The following is a 23160-nucleotide window of genomic DNA, read 5'->3' as shown; positions in this document are numbered from 1 at the left end:
AAAGCTTCTCATTGCAGAGGGTAACAGAGAAACAGATCCCTAACTCGCTGAGAATAGGCCACTGTAAGCATTCAGCTAAACGTGGGACATCTATAATCAACCCCCATCCCGAGACTCAGAAAGCGTTGCAGAAAAGGATGGGAAGGAGTGTCGTGAAAGACTGGCCTCTAGACAAGGTATGTCTATTACACACAGTTACTCACTGTAGCTCTTGTGATCCATCTAAGACCCCCCCACAAAATCAATGGAGCCCAAAATTCCAGCACGGAGAGGAGAGACACTCTTGATTTTCTACCACTCGCTAAGGAATAATAGCAGGTGGTGACTGCTAAAGGAGGAAGTCGCTTTTCTTTGGGAGGGAGAGTTGGCAGGTTGCTCGTGCCCCATGGATGACACACGTGTACCTATGGACTTCTCTAACTGGAGTTACAGAGTTATGAAAAATAGACACAATGTAAAGAGGGAGATATGCTGAGGATTAGAAAAAGCTGGAGGGAAGATGTGGGGAATGGCTATGACAGAAATACACCGTGTACATGCATGACAATTTTTAAAAGTCAATGGCTATCAATTGAAGGTGAATGTTTTTCAGCAATGCTTCGCAGAAAAACTAGTAACATATTTAGCATCCACATTGTTCGGGATATACTTCTAAAGTGCACATGAGAAGTGATAAGGTACATGGAGGGTAGAAAAGACAGCAAGTTACGTGACAAGTGACATGAAAGTTTGTCTTGGTAGACAATGGGTGACCATCGAAGGCTTGTGGGATGGAAAATGTGGCCAGATTCATCATCTTCACAGACAACTCCGGTTGCCAAAAACAGGAAAGATGAGCGAGAAGGAAGAGCAGAAGGCATCACAAAACTGTTGGGATGCTAAAATGGGAGGAAGTGTGAGTAGGAAGCAGGCAGCAGGGAGAAGCCTCATCCAAGAACGAGTTTGAGTGAGGAGTGAATTTGGAGGACAACAGACAGCTCAGAAGAGCAAAGCTGGCTTTGACCCCAGGGAATCATGTTGAAAAGGGAAAAGACCATTTTGGAGAAGAGGATGGGGAGGATCATGCAAAGAAAACAGCTCAGATTCAGGTCAGACAATATGGGAGATCCCTAAGAACATCTGGGTGCAATGACTATCAGTCGTTAGAAAGTCACTGAGGAGATGCCATGACAATATCTCTTGGGAGTTTGAGTGGAAGAAGAACCAGACATTAATGGCCACCAGCTCATAACAAGTGGGTGGACAGGCAGAAGAGAGTGAAGTGCTTTAGCAAGTAGGTGGAAAGAGAAGAATTTCCTAACTGCTCCCCCAGCTGGGCCTGTGAGCTTAAGCTTTGGCTCCCAATTATCAAAACCCTGCACTTCTTGATCCATCCCCTGATGATCACTGGCCCAGTTAGCTATTCCCTTGTCTCTTTGGACACTAGTTCAGGGAGCCCAGTTCTCCTCAGCCCTTGGCTTGCCCCTTCTACAGATGGAACCGCCACCCAAAGTCTCCTCGTTCAACTGGCACAAAATAGGTAATTCCTGAAGGTTGGTACTCAAAAACAGGTCTGAGAGAAACAGAAATGAAGATACTGTCTTGATTTGAAGAGGAGTCATCAAAAGGAGTACAGATGAGCTGAGCACACTCCTCCCATGGTCAATGAGGACTTGATCTCACTGCAGAAGCAGAGTTTGCATAGAATATGCTACACATCTGTCCATCAAGGGCTACAATCTGCTGCATTAACTCCCCCAAATTTGCAACCTCTATGTGTCTACGCTATAAGGCTCCCAAGACCAGGAAGGGCTGAAGAAAAACCACAGAGTTTCCAGAGAGAAGATGCCAGAACATTGTTTATAAAGGTAGGAGTACCATTCCAAAGGAGAAATCTTAATCAAATGTGATCAATGTTAAGCAGTGTATTTCAATAGTCCTGAAAGCTCAGCAGTCACCACTGGCACCAAATTTCTCTTGCCTCTCCCCCACTTTCTACGGACAGGTATAAGAACTCTCGGCCTCAAATGAAAGCAGTACTGAGCAAAATTGCTTCAAACATCAAATACACATCCCCAAAATGAAAACCAATCAAACTAAGGCTTAGAGAAAGCATGTGTATGTTGGACGTACCCTATAAATTACTTTTAGTTATGATTAAATTCTTTCTGTCTAACAAGTTTCTGGACCATCAATTACTATAATGGACAGGGCTTCTGGACTTCTAAAACAGGTTTGGTAATTGCATTCAAATGTGTTCTTTCAAAACGTATTTGGGATATGGCATTTGAATGCCAGCCCTGGAGTAGCAAGGGACATGAGGGCAACTGAACACAAAGAAATGGTTGACCAGATGGTCAGCCTGAGAGCCTGATCCATGACCGGCTATGCTTAATATTCAAATGCCCAACCTGGGTAAACATTATCTCCAAGGAGCATTGGCCTCTTCTGAATTCTGGCAAATAAGTATACAGCTGTAGAAGCAAGCAACCCATTTATCTCAAGTACATTTAGGGAACTATTGTTTGCAGCAAAGTTCATGGCTATGTAAAGAATTTGCTGCCACAGGCCTCTGAGAGTGAAGAAGAAGAAATTCAGCCCTGTTGGGGTTTTTTCCAAGTCACAAATTTAAGTGAAAATAAGTCAATACTGTCCTGTTCCAGTCTCAACAGGGTGCTGAAGTTATTTGGCTGCGTTTCTGGTATTTATTGCTCTTAGAAAATTTGTCTCCAGGGTAGTATTTTTACAGTGACAGATTCTTCATAAAAAAAAAAATTCAAGGCAAAAAAATATATTAGTAGAACAGACCCTAAGAAAAATTGAACTTCTTTGCCTGTAAAATGGTGATAATGCCTGTTGTGAATATTAAATGCATTAGGAGCACCGAGCCAAGGCCTGGCACAGGAGAGAACTTGAATAAATCTGTCCACCTCCTTCAGGTCCCCTGTGAAGGCTGCATTGCCAAATGGGATAAATACCATCTCCCTGATTTAGACTTCTACATCATCAAGGTTCCCTGAGTAGCCTGGAATCTTATATTTACCATACATACTAGATCTTGGGTAATATGGGAATTAGTGGAAAATTCTGAAAATGCCTACCTGGGTAAACATTATCTCCATGGGGCATTGCATTCTTCTTAATTCTGGCAAATAAGTATACGGCTTACAGAAGCCCTGTCCATTATGGGAACTGATGGTCTGGAAACTTGTTAGACAGAAAGAATTTAATCATAGCTTAGAGTAACTTATAGGGTAAGTCCAACATACACATGTTTTCATACCGGGTTTGATTGGTTTTCATTTTGGGGGGATATGTACATGCTTCTGCATCTGACCATGAACTGGAACCCTTGAAATCAACAGAGTGGGCTATCTAGAAGATAAGTTGAATATATTAGTTAGCTTTCTCAGAGTTGTGGCAGACACCTGGCAGAAGCAACTTAAAGGAAAAGGGACTGTCTCAGTTTCGAGGATACAGTGCATCATGGTGGAATAGTCATGGTGGAGCTGCTGGTGGTTAGTGCATGTGGGGAGCTCCACACATCTTGATAAACCAGGAATCAGGCAAGACTAGAAGCAAGACCAGGCAGTAACCTTCAAGATACACCCCAATACCTATGTCTGCCAGCTAAGCCCTACATTCCAAAGGTTCCACGATTTCCCAAAATAATGCCATCAGTTGGGACTAAAGATTCAAATGCATGAGCCTACTGGAGACATTGTATATTCGAACTGTTACAGTGAACATGAAGGAACCCACAAACACAAATGGGAATTGAGTCTATTTTCATCATCCCCAGCCCTGATAACACAGTGGTCTTCAGAAGAAACTAGTATCCTTACCGCACAGATAACTCACCTCGGGAATGGGGAAAGAGAAGACGGTTAAGAACTAAGGCAGCAGAGGACTTCGTCTCTGTTCCTACCCCCTATGCAAAAATGCACATGAATAAATTCACAAAGGAAGCCAATTCCCTTTGGCTTGTCAGTCTCAGTAGTTGAAACCTAGAACTATGCAGGGGAAGGAATGCTGGGAAGTGTAGTTCCACTAGTGGTTCACACAGATGGACTAGAAAGACATCAAAGCTTCCCTTCAGAATGAATTGGCATGTCTCCTGGGAAAGATAAACCCAATAAAGCATATGGCAATCCTAAAATCACAAATTTAAGTTCCTAACTATTCTCTATACAATGTGAGCATCTAGTAAGTCCAATAAGGCCTATAGCACATGATTGGTCTTCTTTCGATGTTTTGTTTTATTCTTTTATTTTTTTAATGATGGGTATTTTGTCTGCATGAATGTCTGTGTACCACATGTGTGTCTTGTGCCTGTAGAGCCCAGAAGAGGGTGTTGGATCTCCTAGAAGAATTATAATTACAGATTATTATGAGCCAACATGTGAGTTCTGGAACCTGAACCTGGGTCCTCTAGAAGATCAGCCAGTGCTCTTAACCACTGAGCCAGAAGTTCAGCCCCGAATGACTTACCAACTTCCGTTTATATTTGGAAGCCTAACTATGAGTTTAAAGACATTAACTTTTTATTCATATTGGTGGTAGGAAATTATAATGCATTCTTTTCTAACCTAAGTTTTAAAAATTTACAGATAAAAAAATATACCACTTGAACAACAAAAATAAGCACACATAAATAATAATATGAAAGTTTAATATTCATTGTATGTCCATTAACTTTCTATTACTAATAACAAATGTGAGATGATCAGTTTAGAGAAAATGACTATTTTAGTTTATCAATTCTAATCTATAATCAGTTGCCCCTGTTGTACGTAGGACTCGGAAAGGCAATAATCACACAATCCCATGTGTGCCAGAACAAACCACAGGGTCCTACATCCCTTTGGAGACATTGATCATCAAAAGACCTCCATCCTCCTAAGACCATGCCTACTAAGGCTCCCATCTCCAAGCAGTACCTTTCTAGCAGCCCTTACCACACATACTTTGGGCTACATGTAAGGTCCAAGGCATAGCAGTGCCTAAAATGTAAAGTAGGAACAACTTGTTTGTCCCATTCTGCTTCTTTCTTCTGTGCTTTTAAAAATCCATTTTTCAGATTTAAAGAAAGGTAATTTTCATTTTGTGTTCAAGCACTTAAAAGCACAAGATCATTTGTATTGCTCCAAATCACAGCATCCTTTCATTTTAAAGACTAGTACTCCCCATCACTCATCTGGCAGGTTGCCCCTGGCAGCAAGAGCATGGGACTGGAGCTCCTCACATCTTGGCAGGTCAGGAAGCACAGACAAGACCAACCAGACTCTGTGGCTGCCATCTAAGGTAAGTTTTGTCCCCTTACACTGGAAAATTTTTCTTTAGATTGAACATGAACTTCTTAGACTTCCTGTCTATTTCACTTCTAGGAACACCGTGATTAATTAACCAGAACCAAAGGTCTGTACAAGAAGACCAATAAAATTTCCACCTGGATTTTACATGCATAATATAAGTAAGTAGTCAAAGCTTAGTGTCAGACTCTAGGCAGCAGGCATGACAGAGGTGACCATGGAGACATTTGCTGTGCGTTGGATAGTTTCTAGCTTAAACTTTTCCTTTATAAACTCTTCTCATCATAAAGCTCCTGGTGGCTTACAGCAATCACATTTGAATTTTAGTCTCTCCCTTGGGAAATAATATATAATTGGATGAAAGTTGGTTTTTAAATGATCACCTTGGTTTTAAACGTATCAATTTCATAGCTATGATAGACCTGGATATTTTAAGTATAAATTATTATCATCATTATCATAATGCAATGCCTACCACATATCCTTCCTAGTGACTCCCCTTGTCTCAGCGCTTCCCTGTCTTCTCCAAGGAGCTTGAGCATCAAAGGTCGATGTTGAATGTGCCAGCACACCTGGATTCCTTCTACTTGGGCTCATCAGATGAGCATTTGATATACATTTGCACTGACCCTTTTCAGCCAGGGCTCAGAAGGTCACATTCCAATAGCCGTGAAGACTTGATCAAAAGATAATGTGGTCAGTGACGGCTCTTCCAAGAACAAACCTCCCATATCAGGTACCCACATGATCTTCACATCTGTGACAAAGAAAATCTGAAGCAAGTGTGTCAGTAAACACACAGAAATGTAAAAAGAAAAAACTCTTTGTGCATTGGTGGAGGCCACTCGTTCATTCTCGGCTTCCCAGGCCTGAAATAGTCACACAGAAACTATATTATTGCAATTCTGCTTGACCAATAGCTTAAATGTATTTATAGCTAGCTCTTACATCTTAAATTAACCCATTTCTATTATTTTATATTTTACCACGAGTCTTGTGGCTTACCAGTAAGGTTCTGGCGTCTGTCTCCTACAGCAGCTAGATGGTGTCTCCCTGACTCCACCTTCTTACTCCCAGCATTCAGTTTAGTTTTTCTGCTAGCTCTATTCTGCCCTGTCATAGGCTCAAGCAACTTCTTTATTCATTAACCAACAAAAGCATCATATATACAGAAGGGCTTCCCACATCATTTGTGGTTCTTGTCTTACATATTTTTAATGTTAGGGCCAATAAGCAACAGGGCCGTGGCTGTATTTGAGGCTTCCTTGTTTCTATCTTGGCTCTGGACAGGTTGGTTCACAACTGGCCCTGTTTTGTGGTACCGGGCTGGAATATGGCAAAGCATCTAGACTTCCATCAGTGCCTCTCTCTGGGAGTTCCTACACATTGAAAAGACACTGAAAGTAGAGTCACAGAGCGTACAACGCACAATAGCTCTTCTGGTTGATCATGGCATAGACACATGCCAGGAAACATGCCAGGAGCATAGACAAGCCTCCCTTGCACTCAAGGTAAACTGTCCACAAGTCCGGTGATCTAAGATATTTACAATGTATATTTCCAAATGGCTGAAACTCCAGAACCTTCCAGAACACTGAGTGAAGAGATAATGCTTGTGGATGCTGATCATTGATTACGCACTGTGTGCTAAGCATTTGCAGAGACATCCTCTCTGTCATAGCCCACCCTCATAAGAGAAACCGTTATCCCATTTTAGAGATGGCAACACTGAGGTCCAGTTGACAACAAGATCTTGGACCAGATCCCCACAATGTGGAAGATTCAGCAGGAAGAGCTTTATGGGTTCAATGCCAGTTTTAGCCTGTATAGCAAGTTCAAAAATAAGCAAATAAATTAAAATCTCAGATAAACAGATATGAAAATGAAAATTGAGTCCCAGTGTTTCTTTACTCCAAAAGGTTTGTTCCTGTCAACAACACATCAGATCATTTGGGGGGCTTGATATAACTCATTCCATACAATTTCTTCTTTATAAAGCAGTATTTTAATATAAAGGTGTTTAGGTTAAAAATAAAAATCTTGGGGGCTGGAGAGATCCTGAGTTCAATTCCCAGCAACCACATGGTGGCTCACAACCATCTGTAATGAGGTCTGGTGCCCTCTTCTGGCCTTCAGGAATACACACAGACAGAACATTGTATACATAATAAATAAATAAATATTTAAAAAAATAAAAATTTTGGAGATATGAATTTGTTTCAGTACTTAGGAGTATTGGCTATTCTTCCAGAGGACCCAGGTTCGATTCCCAGTACCCACTTGGAGGCTCACAACCATCTGTAACTCCAGTTCCAGGAGATCTAATGCCCTCTTCTCGTATTCAAGGTATATGTGGCACATACATACATGCAAGCAAAATAGCCATACACATAAAAAATAAAATAAATGTAAAAACCTCATTTCATCTCATTTAACTTAGACAAAATGCAGCTTCAATGTATTTTTCCTACCAGACCTAACTTGAAAATTAAATTTCTCTTCTAATTGCTTATTTTACTTAAATACAGAATTTAAATGAAAATTTGGCACCACTGTCCTATAAGGGAAAAACAAAATCACAATCTATAGAAGGACAATGGACAGTTAATACATAACTATGAAAGTGCTTAGAAATATCCACTAGTGGTCCACCTAAAACCATTCTCTGAAGATGTGTAGAAAAATTAGTGATAACAAAATAATGCATTATGAACCTATAGGAAGCCTAAATGTGGTGAGATACAGAGTTAGGAAAAGATAATCAACATTGGAATGGGCAACAAGAGCCCGTGACACCACAGGCAATTATGTCACCTCTGGGTCACAGGACACCTAGATGGGTAATGGACCATACAACACCTGATTAACAACAAACCATCAGCCTTGATTCTTGTCTCTCTTCCATGTCACCTCTATTGCCTTCTGAGAATGTTTCCACCTAAACCTGGCTCCCTCTACACACATAGGCACAGTTAAATCCTATCCATCCATCAAAAAGTTTCAATCTCCCTTCTCTGTGGAGCTTTCCCTATGACTCCATGGAGATCCTAAAGCATCTTATACCTTGTATGGCGCTGTTTTCCATCCTAAAATTGTACTAATATCTATAGTTTGTCTTTCCATTTAGAAGGCAGTCAGTCTCCTTGTGAGGAGGTTCAGCCACAACACAGTACATTCAAGAGCCTTCTCTTGCATACCCAAATCCATATTGGGAAGTAGAGCAAGAGTAAACAAATGTTTTCTGTACAGAGGCAGATGACAGATATCTAAGACTTTGTATGGTATTTTGTCTCTGGCACAACCACTCACCTATACATGACATATAAAGGCAGTCATGAGTGACCTATAAACACGTGGTGGTGGTGGTGGTGGTGGTGGTGGTGGTGGTGGTGGTGGTGGTGGTGGCTGAAGTCTAACCAAATCTTATTTATCATAAATATACAACTGGTTATGTTTGGTCCAGGAGCCCTGGTTTTCCAACACTGAACTCATCTCCTAAGTGTCACCAAGCTGTAGGCTTATGGGATTCAAATACAGAAGTAGACTATATTTATGTGGAATTTTTTCCTGCTGTGTAGCTGTGGTTATTTTCTACTGTTTCTACACTCAGAATTTATTTCCTTTATAAGAAAAAGAAAGGTTCTTTTCAACTTCATCAATCTTTATTTCATCATTTTAAGAATTATTTTAAGAACTTACAGACTTTATGTGTATACATATATAATTATATATCAGGCATTTTCTTACGGTTATTCTCAGACAAAAGTCTCAAATTATTGTATATTTCCCTACCTCACATAGAAGTAACTTGTTTTATTCTCAGTTAAAAGACTACAGGTCAACCAATCACTAGACAATAATTTCTATGCAAAGTTGAGGATTAGGCAAATACTCTTTAAAAGTCATCCTAATTTCTGTTATGACTCTCATATTTAAACTGCTTACTTCTTAAGGTATCTTAAGATATGCATGAATAGTAATAGGTTAAGAGTCAGTGAGCCAGATCACACACATAAAAACTGAAGTGACTACTTATAGACCAAAACTGAGATTTATAAGAACATAATATAAAATAAACAATGTCTGCTTTAACTGAGACAGGAAGAGGCTGTGGAGGATGCACGTTTCAAAAGCCAGATCGTGGGTCTTTACAAGGAAATAACATTGTTCAACAATGCCGCCCTCAAAAACTTCAGCTTGCCTTTGCAACAGCGGACATGAAGCTTGAAGTGTGCCCTGGTAATAAAGGAGACTCTCTGTTTTGGGGAAATGTCAAGATGCAAAGTATATTCTTGTTTAAACAGAGGTAAAAGAGAAGCCACTGTGTGTGTTTGACAGTGATAAATAGCTTCCAAAGAAAACAGGGCAATGGCTGTCTGTCCCACCTTGGAGAACCCGTTCTGTCAAACCTTTGGGTTCTTTTCTTTCTGTCTTGTTTCAAGCGATCATGGGAAACCGTCATGAATTCATTGTTGTCTTACATTTACATAAGCCTCCTCATTTCAATTATTTCATGTCATCTTAAAAAAATTTTCATGAGTAAATGTTCTAGACATTCAAATCAGTTTTTAATCCCATCTCTGATCACAGTACTTCCCTGGCTGCTTGTAGGAGTCTGGTAAAAGTGTCCTCAGGTCATTACAATAAAGCAAAGAGAAACGGTGCTTATTTCACTAGATGAGTTATACGACAGTGACTTTATAGGATGGTTTAAATGTGGGTGTTATGTTGTAGCTTTAAATGAGATAAATTTGAAAATTGACAAAAGACCCTAGGAAGGTATTAACACGGTGAAAAGCTCTCTGTCCTGATTAAGGGGCATACATTACAGATACGCTATGAAAGGATGTGGTTATATTGTCCACAATAAGATGGATAAATTGTGAGTTAGATTGAATATTTTTGTTTTTGTTTTGTTTTATGATATGCTTCTGCACTGCTCTCTCTCTCTTTCTCTCTCTCTCTCTCTCTCTCTCTCTCTCTCTCTCTCTGTGTGTGTGTGTGTGTGTGTGTGTGTGTGTGTGTGTGTGTGTGTGTTTTGAGACAGGGTTTCTCTGTAACTCTGGAACCTGTCCTGGAACTAGCTCTTGTAGACTAGGCTGGCCTCGTACTCACAGAGATCTGCCTGCCTCTGCCTTACGAGTGCTGGGATTAAAAGCTTGCGCCATCACCACTTGTCTCAATATATATTTTTAAAGAACAAACTATTGGTACCATAAAACAACCAATTTTAGTCATGTATAATGGCACATGCCTTTAATCCCAGCACTATGGAGGCAGAGGCAGGCTGATCTCTGAGTTTGAGGCCAGCCTGAACTACAGGGTGAATTCCAGGACAGCCAGGGCTGTACAGAAAAACCCTATCTTGAAAATAAATGAAACAAAACAAAAAGCCCATTGAATCTCATACATGAAGTTGAGCAAAGAATCCAAACACAAAAGAACACTAATAGTATAGTTCATTTATATGGTGCTGAATAACAGGAAAACTAACACATAATGCTAAAAGACAAAACAGTGGCTAATTCTTGGTGGAGATGAGGTATTGACTAGGAAGAAGTATGAGAAATATATTATTGATGTATACATTTCTAAAAATTGGTCACACTGTGCTTGTTTTGCTTTGTTACGGCCCTGAGGATTGAACCAGGAGCTTTGCACATGCTAAGCAAATGCTCTACCACCGAGCTACATCCCTAGCACCATCAAACTGTCCTTAATACTGCTGTGCCATCTGGGCTTCCCTATTCCTACATGAACAGTGTTTAAAAAGTGAAGGTTGTTGGTGGAAACACTCTAGCCTAAGAAACAGAAATTGTACAAAAGATCCAACAGGAAGCCAGTAAGTCAACAGGGGCGTGTTAGTCACTTTTCTCTCGGCTGTGACAAAACACTGGGCAAATATATTCACGGAAAGAAGGATTGATTTTGGCTCATGGTTTAAGGCAGGATATAGTCCATCATGGCCAGAAGGCCTGATGGCCATTACTGCGTGAGGGGGCTGACACATTGGTCTACAGTCATGAAGCAAAGAGGAATGAATGCTGGTACTTAGCGGGTTTCTTCCATTTCCCTCATTTTATTCGGCCAGAAATCACAATAAATGGGATGGTGGTGTTCACACTTGGTGCAGGTCTTCCCTCCTCAGTTCCACCTCTGTGGAGACACTCTCACAGACACCCACAAGGGTGCATGTCCCAGCTGATTTCAGATACTGTAAGGTTAGCCATCACAACTCCACCCCTTGCCAACTTGACACACTTTTCCATCTCCACCTTCCAACTCTGGTCCTAAAGGTTAGGGGCCATCTCATAATAAAAGATACATTTAGCCCATCTTTAAGTGTCCCCAAACTTTTAATAGTTCTAAAAATATTTTTTTTAAAAATTCAAAGTCTTCCTTGAGTCAAGACAATCTTTTAACTGTGAAAGCTCTGACATTTTTTAAAAAAGAAAAGCTCATTTAATGGCATCGAATAAACACTCTCATTTCAAAATGGAGGAATGGGGGGGGGGCAGAAAAAAAATCAGATCAAAGAAGACTGAAGTTCACCAAAGAAAACACCAAACCCTCTAGCCATGTCTGTCACCCAGAGTTTATAGGGATGTCAACAGCCCTGGGTAGCTCTATACCTCCTACTGCTGCCTAATGGACCTGTATCTCTCAGTGGGGCTGATTCCATTCTGTGCCTGCCACTATCCCAGACAGACATCCCCCTGTCCTGGCATGTCCAACATCCTGTCGTCTTCATCACAGCTGGGGTTTCGTATTCAGAGCTTCATATAATACACCTCTGGAGGCATTCTTTCAGGGACTCAGACCCTGACACACAATGCCTGACTTAAATGGTCTTCTGGAATCTTGATTCCAGACTCCAGGACCCCCTTTTGGGTCTTGCATCTTTCATGCCTGCCAAAGGACTACCATGTAGACAATACTACCAAGTTCTGCTTCCAGGTTGACATTTAGCCTTGTTCCCCAGCAAGCTGAACCTCGGTAAACACTTCCCTAGAGAGCCATTCTAGAATAAAGACCCTGTGATGGCTTTCTCAGTTTAGACCTTCTTTTTTCAGATGAATTTGAATCTTTAGAAACCAGAGCCTTGATAAATGATAATCTCTCTCTCTCTCAAACCACCTTTCCTACAATCCCAGTGCTGAGTAAGAGGTTTCTCTTGAATGGCACCAATCTCTTTAACAAGTACAGCTGCTTTCTCTGCACCTTTAACTTTAACAGGTGTGTGAGCTCCTTTCTCACCAAGCTGCACAGTCTTTCACATTCTTCTGCTTTTTCTCATTGTAAATCTGAATACAATCGGAAAGTAGTAACCATGAGACAGCATAGATGTTATGCTGACTGTAACATGATTAATAAAAACCCAGAGACAGATATTGGGGTTCAACCAGAAGGTCAGAAAAACAAAACAGCCAGCCACTGACTCTTACCTCTACCTCAGTCCGAAATGGCAATCATGTCTCCAGGAATCCTCAGAAGGAAACTGTCTGAGAGCTGTCTCCTCCCATTTTATGTTCCTCTTTAGGGTTGGGTTTAAAGGCGTCCATCACTACCTCCCTGTTTCTATGGCAAACTAGTGTGGCTACTGGGATTAAAGGTGTGTGTCACCACTGCCTGGTCTGTAAGGCTGACCGGGGCAGCCATTTTACTCTCTGATCTTCAGACAAGCTTTATTTACTAATGAAATATCACTACATCTGACTAGGACTAACCTCCATCAAACATGTTGTGTTACTTTTGTGTTCAGCCTCATTTAAATTCTCTCTCCCTCCCTCCCTCCCTCCCTCTCACTCTCCGTCTCCCCTTCCCCCTCCCCCCTCCCCCCCTCTGTCTCTCTCTCTCGTGTGTGTGTGTGTGTGTGTGTGTGTGTGTGTGTGTGTGTGTGTGTGTCGGTGCCTGTCGAAGCCAGAGACATCAGATGCCCTAGAACTGAAGTTACAGGCAGTTGTGATTCCCACAGTGAGGGTGCTAGAACCCAAACTTGGGTCCTCTGTAAGAGGAGTACTCACTCTCAACCTCTGAGCCCATCACTCTCGTCTCTTCTACCCACTTATCCACCAGCATCCTGCCTTGTACACTCCCACTAATAACACCCAGCTCGGTTCTGCTTACAGCACTTTTAAAGTTTGTGTAGCCCACGAGTCCAATCTCTTCCAAATTCTTCAAACCAGTTCTAAAGGCCTATGAACTACACAGTCATAGCAACAGACCCACTCGTTAGTGCTAATTTTCTATATTAGTTTATGTTACTCAATGCGACAAAACACCTGACAAAAGTGAACTCCAGGCAGGAAGAGCTTATTTTGGTCCAGTCTGAAGGTATGGCAGACCATAGCAGTGAGGGAATGACAGCAGGATGTAAGCTACTTGGCCTCCTTGTGGCTGTCAGGAAGCAGAGAAAGATAAAAGCATATTCTAGGCTCTCTTTCCCCTTTCGTTCCCCCTTTTTATTCAGTATGTGACTCCAGCTCATGGGAGTCATTCCAGCTGGGTCCTCCCTCTGCAGTTAGTTCTCTCTGTAAATGCCTTTTCTAGGTCATTCCAAAGCTGATCAAGTTGTTGATGGAGAAATACCAGCTTGAGAATATAAACAGGGAACAAGGAGATGAAAAGAGAAGAAAGGAAGAAGGGAGGAAGCAAAGAAGCAAAGCACAAATTTTGAATGAAGGGCCAAAGATTGGTCAACCATGTACTTAACTTTGGGGTTTATATGATCTACATTTTCTTCACAGTTATTTTTTTTAATCTTTCTTTCTCCTATCAGGACAATAAAAATGGTAATAATAACTAAAACCTGAAGGAGAAAAAAGAGTGAGTTTGGGGAAGGTGTCCCTTTAACCAAAATATCAAAGCACACCAAGGTGGGGAGCATTAACTGGCTCAGAGAGGAAACCACGTGTAACACAGGCATGAGGACTCAAAATGTGGAGCTCAAATCTGCAGCTCTACATAAAGCTGGATGAGGCAGTACAGTGATATGGAAGGGTGGGGATCTTCACGAGCCAGCTAGACTGGTGTACACAGTGAAGATCAACAAGATACCCTCTTGTAGGGAGGCCACTTGTTCATCTGGCCACCCAGAACCAAAATAACCACACAGAAACTGTATTAATTAAATCACTGCTAGGCCTATTAGCTCTAGCTTCTTATTGACTAGCTTTTAAATATTAATTTTACCCATTTATATTAATCTGTGTATCACCACAAGGCTGTGGCTTACTGGATAAAGTTCCTGCATCTGTTTCTGGCAGGGTTACATGGCTTCTCCCTGACTCTGCCTCCTTTCTCCCAGCATTCAGTTTAGTTTTCCCCACCTAGCTCTGCTCTACCCTATCACAGGCCTAAGACAGTTTCTTTATTAACCAATGGTACTCACATCATACAGGGGGAATCCCACATCAATATCCTGTCTCAAACAAAGTAGAAAGTGAGACAACACCTCCTTTTCTATCAGTTCAGAGGCTAACCAAAGAGAAAATGCTGTTACATCAGGGATTTTGCTTTTGCAGCCAAATCTTTCACCTCCCAAACCCTTTTGTTAGAAATGGTGTGAAATGGTTAGAAATGGTACTAGAAATACACAATAATATGGTCCCTTATAAACTCACTCTTCAGTTTTGATTATTCTGATATGATAAAAATAAGAAAAGCCAACTCATATCTAAAATTTTATAATTTTCATATTATCAGTCTCTAATACATTAAAGCAAACATATCCTAAAGAAATAATCGAAGACTTAGACAAACATGTGCTCAACAATATTTATTGCAAAGTAATTGATTTTAAAATTGTAAAAATTCTAATAATCTATGTGTTCACCTGACAGTAATTCAATTAATCCTAATATGTACATACCATGAGGTATACTAGAACCAAAAAAGATTGCCCAATTGGTAAATACATTAAACACTTGGCATGGATCCTGTCATCTAATTTTCACCAAACTCTAAACTGTGATGGATATATTCATATTTTACAAAGATAAAAATGGAGTTCAGCTTGGCCATCGGCAGGTGTCAGTTCCTTACCACAGGCTGAGTATCTTCATGACATGAAAGCTGCCTTCCCCCAGAGCAGATGGTTCATTAGGAGCAGAACAGGAGACACATGTCCTTTGTGGTCTAATGAGTCTATTGGAGGCTGATAAGGTAGCTCAGTCCATAAAGTGCTTGCTACACAAGATGAGGACCTGAAGTTGGATCCCCAGCATCCTTGACAAAAGCCAACGACAATGACATGAGTCTCTAACACAAGCTTGTAAGGTCCAGGGACAGGAAGAACCCTGGACTTCACTGGCCACATGATCTAGCCAATCAGTGAGCTCCAGGTTCAGTAAGAGACTGTCACCACTAGATAGACAGATAGATAGAAAGACAGACAGACAGACAGACAGACAAATAGGCACATGAAATAAAAGGAGAGAGTGATTAAGGAAGACATCCAGCAACAACCTCAGTCTCTATGTGCACATTTGCACATACACCCACACACACACACACACACACGTCGCATCACATCACATACATTTATTTCTTTAATGTTAAGTTGTTGCCACAGATTAGACTCATTCGATGTTAGAGGAGTTACAGAAGAACATAAAGCCTGAAAGGGATAGGGTGCAGCCTCTTAAAGGCTGTCTGTCACAGGATAAATTCCCCATAGTTCCACCGAGTAAATAGAGACCAACCCAGAGGCTGCTGTTAGACATTGCTCAGATTCCTGGTAGCTAGACCCCTCCATGCCATGCTGGAAGCCATTTCTTCAAAGACTGAAAAACAAGCATTTCCATTTACTTGACAGTGTTGCAGACCTGGTGGTACCGAAGACCTAAAAAATATATATGTCAAGATGTCAAGTTGGTGCCAGCTCTATGGAGGAAAAGTTCTGCAGCCCACAGCCCTTTCTCTTCCTTCAAGTAGTTGTTCACTCTTCTTTTCCACATACATCTTTCCCATTTGGCCTATTTACATTTATATTTATATGGCAACATATTCACACACACACACACACACACACACACACACACACCTTCAGCAAATAGAATTGTATATCTGTTACCCAAGACTCACTGTCGGGTGCTAAAGACTTCATGGTGAACTCAGGAGAACTGGTATGAGGTCACAAAAATAGGCAGAATCCCAAACTCTCAACTTTCTAATGCAGTGCTCACACAACCACTGTAAATGACTTTGGAGGAGTACAGTCAAGCTTTCAGAGTGACTCCCATGACCAGGACTGCAGTTGTCTTCCCTGGGAGAAATATAATTTTACTCTAAGTCTCTACACAGAATGATTGACAAGGATGTGATGTGGTCCGTATTCTTCAAGACCCTCTTCCACAAATCCAGAAATCCCACTCTCAGAATGATCAGGTATCAAAAATCACGGAAAAAACATGATCTCGGGAGACGCCAGTGGACTCTCTCCTGAGTTCCCAAGAGCCACTGTTTTGAAGTCTCTGTAACATAATTTAGTCAAATAGTAATCTGAAGCCCTATACATTTTGTGACCAAGGTCAGCATGACCAAGGAGATGAGGAATGTGGGGGAATACACATGTTATTTATGTTTAGGTAACACCTTTCTCCAAGGACCTCCAGGGATGATAGAAGACTAGTCGGCTATATGTACAGTGCCTCTGTTCGCGTCTGCCCATTTGGATTATTCAGATCTCTTTCCACTGTGAATTCTTTCTTCTTTTTCCTCCTCTTCTCTTATTCCTACTCTCAGTGTAATGTTGTTCTGCTGCATCCACTTACATTAATGGCTTGAGACTTATGTTTTAAGAATCTGGACAACCAAGACAGTATGCTCAAAATAGAATTTTTTATTGATGCAACAAGATGATCCAACTTTTTCTATATCACGAGCTCAACAAATGCATCAACACACTAAGAAATCTCAACAGCCTGCCCCACTTTTGTCAAAGGGCCATCAAATGCACATCCAGATGTTAAGAGCAAAGAGTCCAACAAGGAAAGAAAGATGTTCCTCCTATTGACTTATTGGGTTCAAATGATTCTCCCCAGAGTATGGTATTCAACTCAGGGAGCTCAAAATAATAGCTTTTATACACTATTTGGCAGTCAGTTGGGAGGGCATAGATTGTATTTGAGCCCATAGTGAGATTTCCTCTACCCAAATCTAACATGAAGATACCTATACCTCCAGAGGTGGCAAATTCTGGATTGCTTCTAAGATCAAACTTCAAAGGAACATTAGAGGCCAGGGTACATATTCAAAACACGTTGGCTCAGAGGAGGTAGAACACTTGCTTCACATGCTTCAGACTCTGGGTTCATTCCCAGCACCACAACAAAAGTACTGGCAATTTCTATTGGCTCACTTTCTACAGAAGAAAAGCTGTTCTGACAAAGTTTTCTGGCTTGTGCATTTTGGTGTTATGAATAAAGTGCCTATTTCCTCTTAGGCTGAGCCAATTGTCCTAAGGTACAGCTTATACCACTGTATTCCGTTCCCAAAGTCAGTAGTATAGGTCTTTGCCCAGTTTTCGCACTATTGATTACTAGGGATTAGTATTGCCTGAACACTTTTCCTGCTTCTGTACCTCTTCAAACCTGCTGTGAGCTCAGCCATGTGTGCAGATTCAGGCCTCATATTGTGTTCATAAACAAGTGAAAATGGGTGATGAATACTGTCTCACTGGACACAGGACTTCAACCAAGCCCAGGACAAGAACACCAAACACCAACTAAGTTTGCTGGCCTCTTCTGGCTTGGCAGCCACTGTCCTGCTCACTCTTCTCCCCCAACACTCTCTTTGATGCTCTAGTTGGAGCGTCAGTCTTCAGATGCACATGCTATAAGGAGCTGTAAAGTCTTGAGCAGCCCTTAGATCAGAAGACCGGATTCCAATCCTGTGTCTGCACTCCACGAAGCCTCAGGAAAGCCATCTGGAGTCTCAGATCTGTGACCTACAAACTGAGCAGTACAGATCTTTTTTTTCCCAAGAGTTAGCTCACAAGTGATCCTGTCCAGGTTGAGTTATAACAAAAAAATACCCTATGAAAAAAACGAAAATTGGGAAATACATAAAATATTATGAGGGAAAACAGAGTTGTGAACACAGCAAACAGATGAGCAGCAACCATGACCTAAGGCAGGAGAAAAACAGTCTTTCTCCTTGAGATATTTATGGACTCCAAAGCAGTATCGTAGGGCCTCACAACTAGGTAAAGGGAGCAGAGAGTAAACACTGAAATCTGGGGTGTTATATGAGCTTTGAGTAGCCTCACAAAACCAAATGGAGGGGGAAAAGGGCAGGATTTATAGTCTACCAGAAAAGAGAACCCTGGTAAACTTCTGCAGCTGTGTGCCGAAGTCTTGCAGGCTATGCACTCGGAGAAAGGTCAAGCCAAAATGGAACACACCATGGGAAAGGCAGTGACCAATCTTCATTGGACTAGCATGGTTTCTCTCTTCCTTTCAAGCCTGCCTAAAGAGTCAGATGCAATAACACAAACCTCCTATCCCCAGTACTTCAGAAGCTGAGGCAGGAGCATGGTGAGTCCTTAGACTCAGCTAAGTCATGAGAACCTAGTAAACAAACTATCTACCTAAAACACAGGAAAAGACTATCTAACAAATAAATCTGCCTAGAGTCTCCAATCACCCTGAAATTTATTATATACAAAGTCTGATAGCTAATAAAAAGTACCAGGCGTTCCAGAAGATATGACTAAATGACAACACACAACTTGAAGAGCAGTCCAACAGCAAATGCAGACAGCAGAGTTTGGAAAAGGTTAAAATCAGGGTGAAACATGTGTCTAAGATGTAGAGGAGGATTTCAGCAGATAATTAAAACTATAGGCAATCTCTGTACCCAAAATAAATAAATGAAGACACTGGAAGGACAAGCTAAACAGGTGGGCTCTAAGCAGATTAGCACTGGACATCTGAAGGTAACATCGGTGGAAGTTAACCAAAGGCACGGAGAGTGGGGGCTGAAAATAGAGATATATAGATTACAGCAGAAATGTATAGCACGTAATACAATTGGAATCTACAAAGCAGAAGAGCCAGAAACTGTGGCAGGCTGTAATACTTGCAATACCTAGAGACATAATATTCAGATTTATAAAGGATTATGAGAAGAGCAACATATAAAGAAAGCCACAACTAGGCCTGCCATGGTGCTGTTAAATGAACAGACAGGGAAAGAAATCAGTAAGGATGTGAGTGAGGCAATGAATACTTATTTTCTTAACACACATTATCAATCACAGGGTATATATTCTTTTTCAGGTCATGGGAAAAGTTAGAAAAGTGGATGCAAATATAAAAGTATCTACCTCAGGAGGCTAAGACAGAAGAATTGTTTGAGATCAGTCTGAGCAGCATGGAAAATCCCATCTCCAAAAGAAAAACTCAAATAAAGCGAGCTCGGGACAAGTTGTGATGGATTTTGCACATTTTAAATAAGAGATGTTATATTTGCCAGCCACAGAGAATTAAAACAATAAACTAATATAAAAATGAAGACTAACAAAAGCTCCTTGTGTCTGCAAAGTCAGTGGCACTCTAAATGTTCCAGGAAAAGGAGAGAGAAATCAGAACATATACAGAGTTGAGTAGTTACAAATATATAATATATCAAAGCCTGTGGAATGCAAGGAAAGCCACAATTAAAATACAATATCTGTCTTTAAATAAATTCTTCAGAGAAGAACAAAATAAGAAAGGGCCAATGGCTAACACCAAAGAGAGGATGAAGAAGCCGATGGAAATTGGTGAAACAGAAAACTAATATGTAACAGAAATAAATCTAGAAAGCTAAAAATTGACCCTAGAAAGGAAGAAAAGCAAAATACAAGTCACCAAACTCAGGAATGAGAGGAAGCTACCGAAGTCCTCCAGAGCATTTGCAGATGAGGGGATACTGTAAACAATTGATTAAAATGACCAAATGCTAGGCCTAGCAGATATGAGAGAGAAATGAAAACTGGACGAGTTTTGCAACAATTAAAGAAAATTTTGAATGAAGTGAGGCTGTAAAAACAAAATTCCCTCAAAAAAAGAACAGACCCAGGTGGCTTCTCTGGTGAAATTTAACACTGACTAATGAGAGAAAACCAATTTTACACAAACTCTTCCAAATCCAGAGAAACAGGAACAGTTCCTAAATCATTTCATGAGCTAGCACAGTCCTGACACTAAAATCTGAAAAAGTCATTATAAAAAGAGAAATTTGTAGGCCAATCCCATTTCCAAATTCACCATAATAAAATATAAGAAAAGCCAACTTTACACACAAAGAAAATACTATATGATAGCCAGTTTGAGTTAATTTCAGGAAAAAAAACAATGTTAATTTGCAATTAAAAAATCAATTAATGCACGATATCATTAAAAAAAGAATCACATGGACCCACAGCTGCCATGTAATGCCTGGTGCGCTGACTCCATGAAAGATGCAGAGCCAGTGTCGGCAAAGAGCCAAAACCCTCATCGTAAAAGACCAAGAGGGGTCTTTGAGATGGCTCAGCAAGCAAAGATGACATAAAGCACTAAAGATGATAAAGACGACGGTAGAAGCAGAGACCTCCATTTTGTGAACAGCAGGATTAATATGTAGATATGGCTGCATTACCAAAGGGAGCTATAGATTCAGTCCCATCCCCATCAGAATTATAAAGGTATTCTTCAAAAAAAAGCTGAAATCGCCGGGCGATGGTGGCGCACGCCTTTAATCCCAGCACTCGGGAGGCAGAGGCAGGCGGATCTCTGTGAGTTCGAGACCAGCCTGGTCTACAAAGCTAGTTCCAGGACAGGCTCCAAAGCCACAGAGAAACCCTGTCTCAAAAAAACCAAAAAAAAAAAAAAAGCTGAAATCCATATGGAAGTACAAAATGCCTTTACAACGAACAGCTAAAATAATAAGTTAACAAATAAATAAATTAAACAAAAGAGCAATTCTGGAGATGTCACAATCCGTGGTACTTCTGAGCTATGTAACCCCTGACACACAAAACTGAGCATTTAGACAAACAAAGTAGAATAAAGAACCCAGAAATAAGCCTACCTAACTAAAGACACCTGACTTCTTTTGTTTTGTTTCGTTTTGTCTTTTGAGACAGGGTTTCCCTGTGTTAACAGCTCTGGCTGTCCTGGAACTCACTCTGAAGACCAGGCTGGCCTCAAACTCACAGAGATCACCTGCCTCTGCTTCCCCAATGCTGGGATTAAAGGTGTGCACCATCTCTGCCCAGAAGACATCTGACTTTTTACAAAGGTGTTGGTAACATACATGGGGACAAAGGCTTCCTCTTCAATAAATGTTACTGAGAAATTCTACATCTATGTGTAAAATTATTAAACTAGATTCCTATTTCTCATCCTATATAGATAGCATTTCAAAATGAATCCAAGCCCTTAATACCAGTAAATGCTGAAACCCTGAAACTGCTAGAGAAAAGTATAAGCAACACACCCAAAGACACAGCTTAGGGGGAAAATCTGAAAAGGATGCCAGTAGCTCTAGAAATAATCACAACTGACAGACTGGATTGGGTGAAGCTTACAAAGCTTTCTACACAGCAAAGCAAGTGATCATCAGAATTAAGAGAGCATGTAGAAAGGGAGAGATCATGAAATCTATACATCTCATAGAGATTCAAATCTAGACCATGTTAAGAACTCAAAATATTAAACACAAAGGATTAAAATAATCTAACTAATAATGGGGAAGCGAAATGAAAAGATGCTTCTCTAAAGACGAGGGACAAATGAGCAATAAACATCAGCCTTCTTAACCATTAAGAAAACACAAACCAAAACTGCATGGAAATGCTATTTTAACCCAATAAGAAGAACTGCCATGAGAAAACATCTTAGTAAAGGTGTGGGAGCAATGTCTGCCCACTGCCAGCACTCGTACAGCTCATTGTGGAAATCAGTATGGAGGTCCCTTAGAAATTTAAAGTACCTCTGGACAGTGATGGCGCACTCCTTTAATCCCAGCACTCAGGAAACAGAGGCAGGTGGATTTCTGTGAGTTTGAGGCTAGCCTGGTCTACAGCTCGAGTTCTGGGACAATCAGGGCTACACAGAGAAGCCCTGTCTCAATAAAATAAAATATAATAAAAATTAGAGCTACCGTAAGATCCAGGACTCACACTCCTGTGTCTCCTATGTACATACCCGGACAGGATCTGAGTCAGCACACTGCAGACATACCTTATCCATCCATGCTATCCCTGCTGTCCATGATAGGGAGCTAACCTAAACACTCGTCAGTAGATGAAGGGATAAAAAATGTAGTTCACAAGTAAAATGGACTTTCGTTCAACCATAAGGAAGAACAAAATTATGTCATTCACAGGAAAGTAAATATAAGCTATAAATTGTCACATTAAGTGGCATAAAGCACACTTAGAAAAGCAAATATCATATTGTCTCTCATATGCAAAATTTAGACATTACAGGTATGTATTAAGTATATGTATAAGATAATATATATCTTATTTGTAATATCTATATATTGCATATATACATATATATGACATGAAAATATGGGAACTTCACATCCACAGGAAATAGAAGACTAAGATTTCAACATATCCTTCTGGATGACATAAATCAACCCACACATACATATAGTAGCAAATAAAATCAATTTGGAGATTTAAATCTTCCTAATGAGATATAAAATGTCTATTTTGGATCTATTTTTCTTGATAATATAAATGGTACATGCCACAGTTTGAAAAACATCTTAGTGGATCTTGTAGAAGCTTAAACACAGCTTCAGCATCTCTAGTCTGAAGTGACTGGGAGAATGTTTCAAATTTGAAAAGTGGGTTGTTGTTAGATGTTTTTTCTTGGTTCTTTTT

This window comes from Microtus pennsylvanicus, chromosome 2 (assembly GCF_037038515.1).
Source record: "Microtus pennsylvanicus isolate mMicPen1 chromosome 2, mMicPen1.hap1, whole genome shotgun sequence".
NCBI lineage: Eukaryota > Metazoa > Chordata > Mammalia > Rodentia > Cricetidae > Microtus > Microtus pennsylvanicus.
This window is presented reverse-complemented; position numbering follows the sequence as displayed.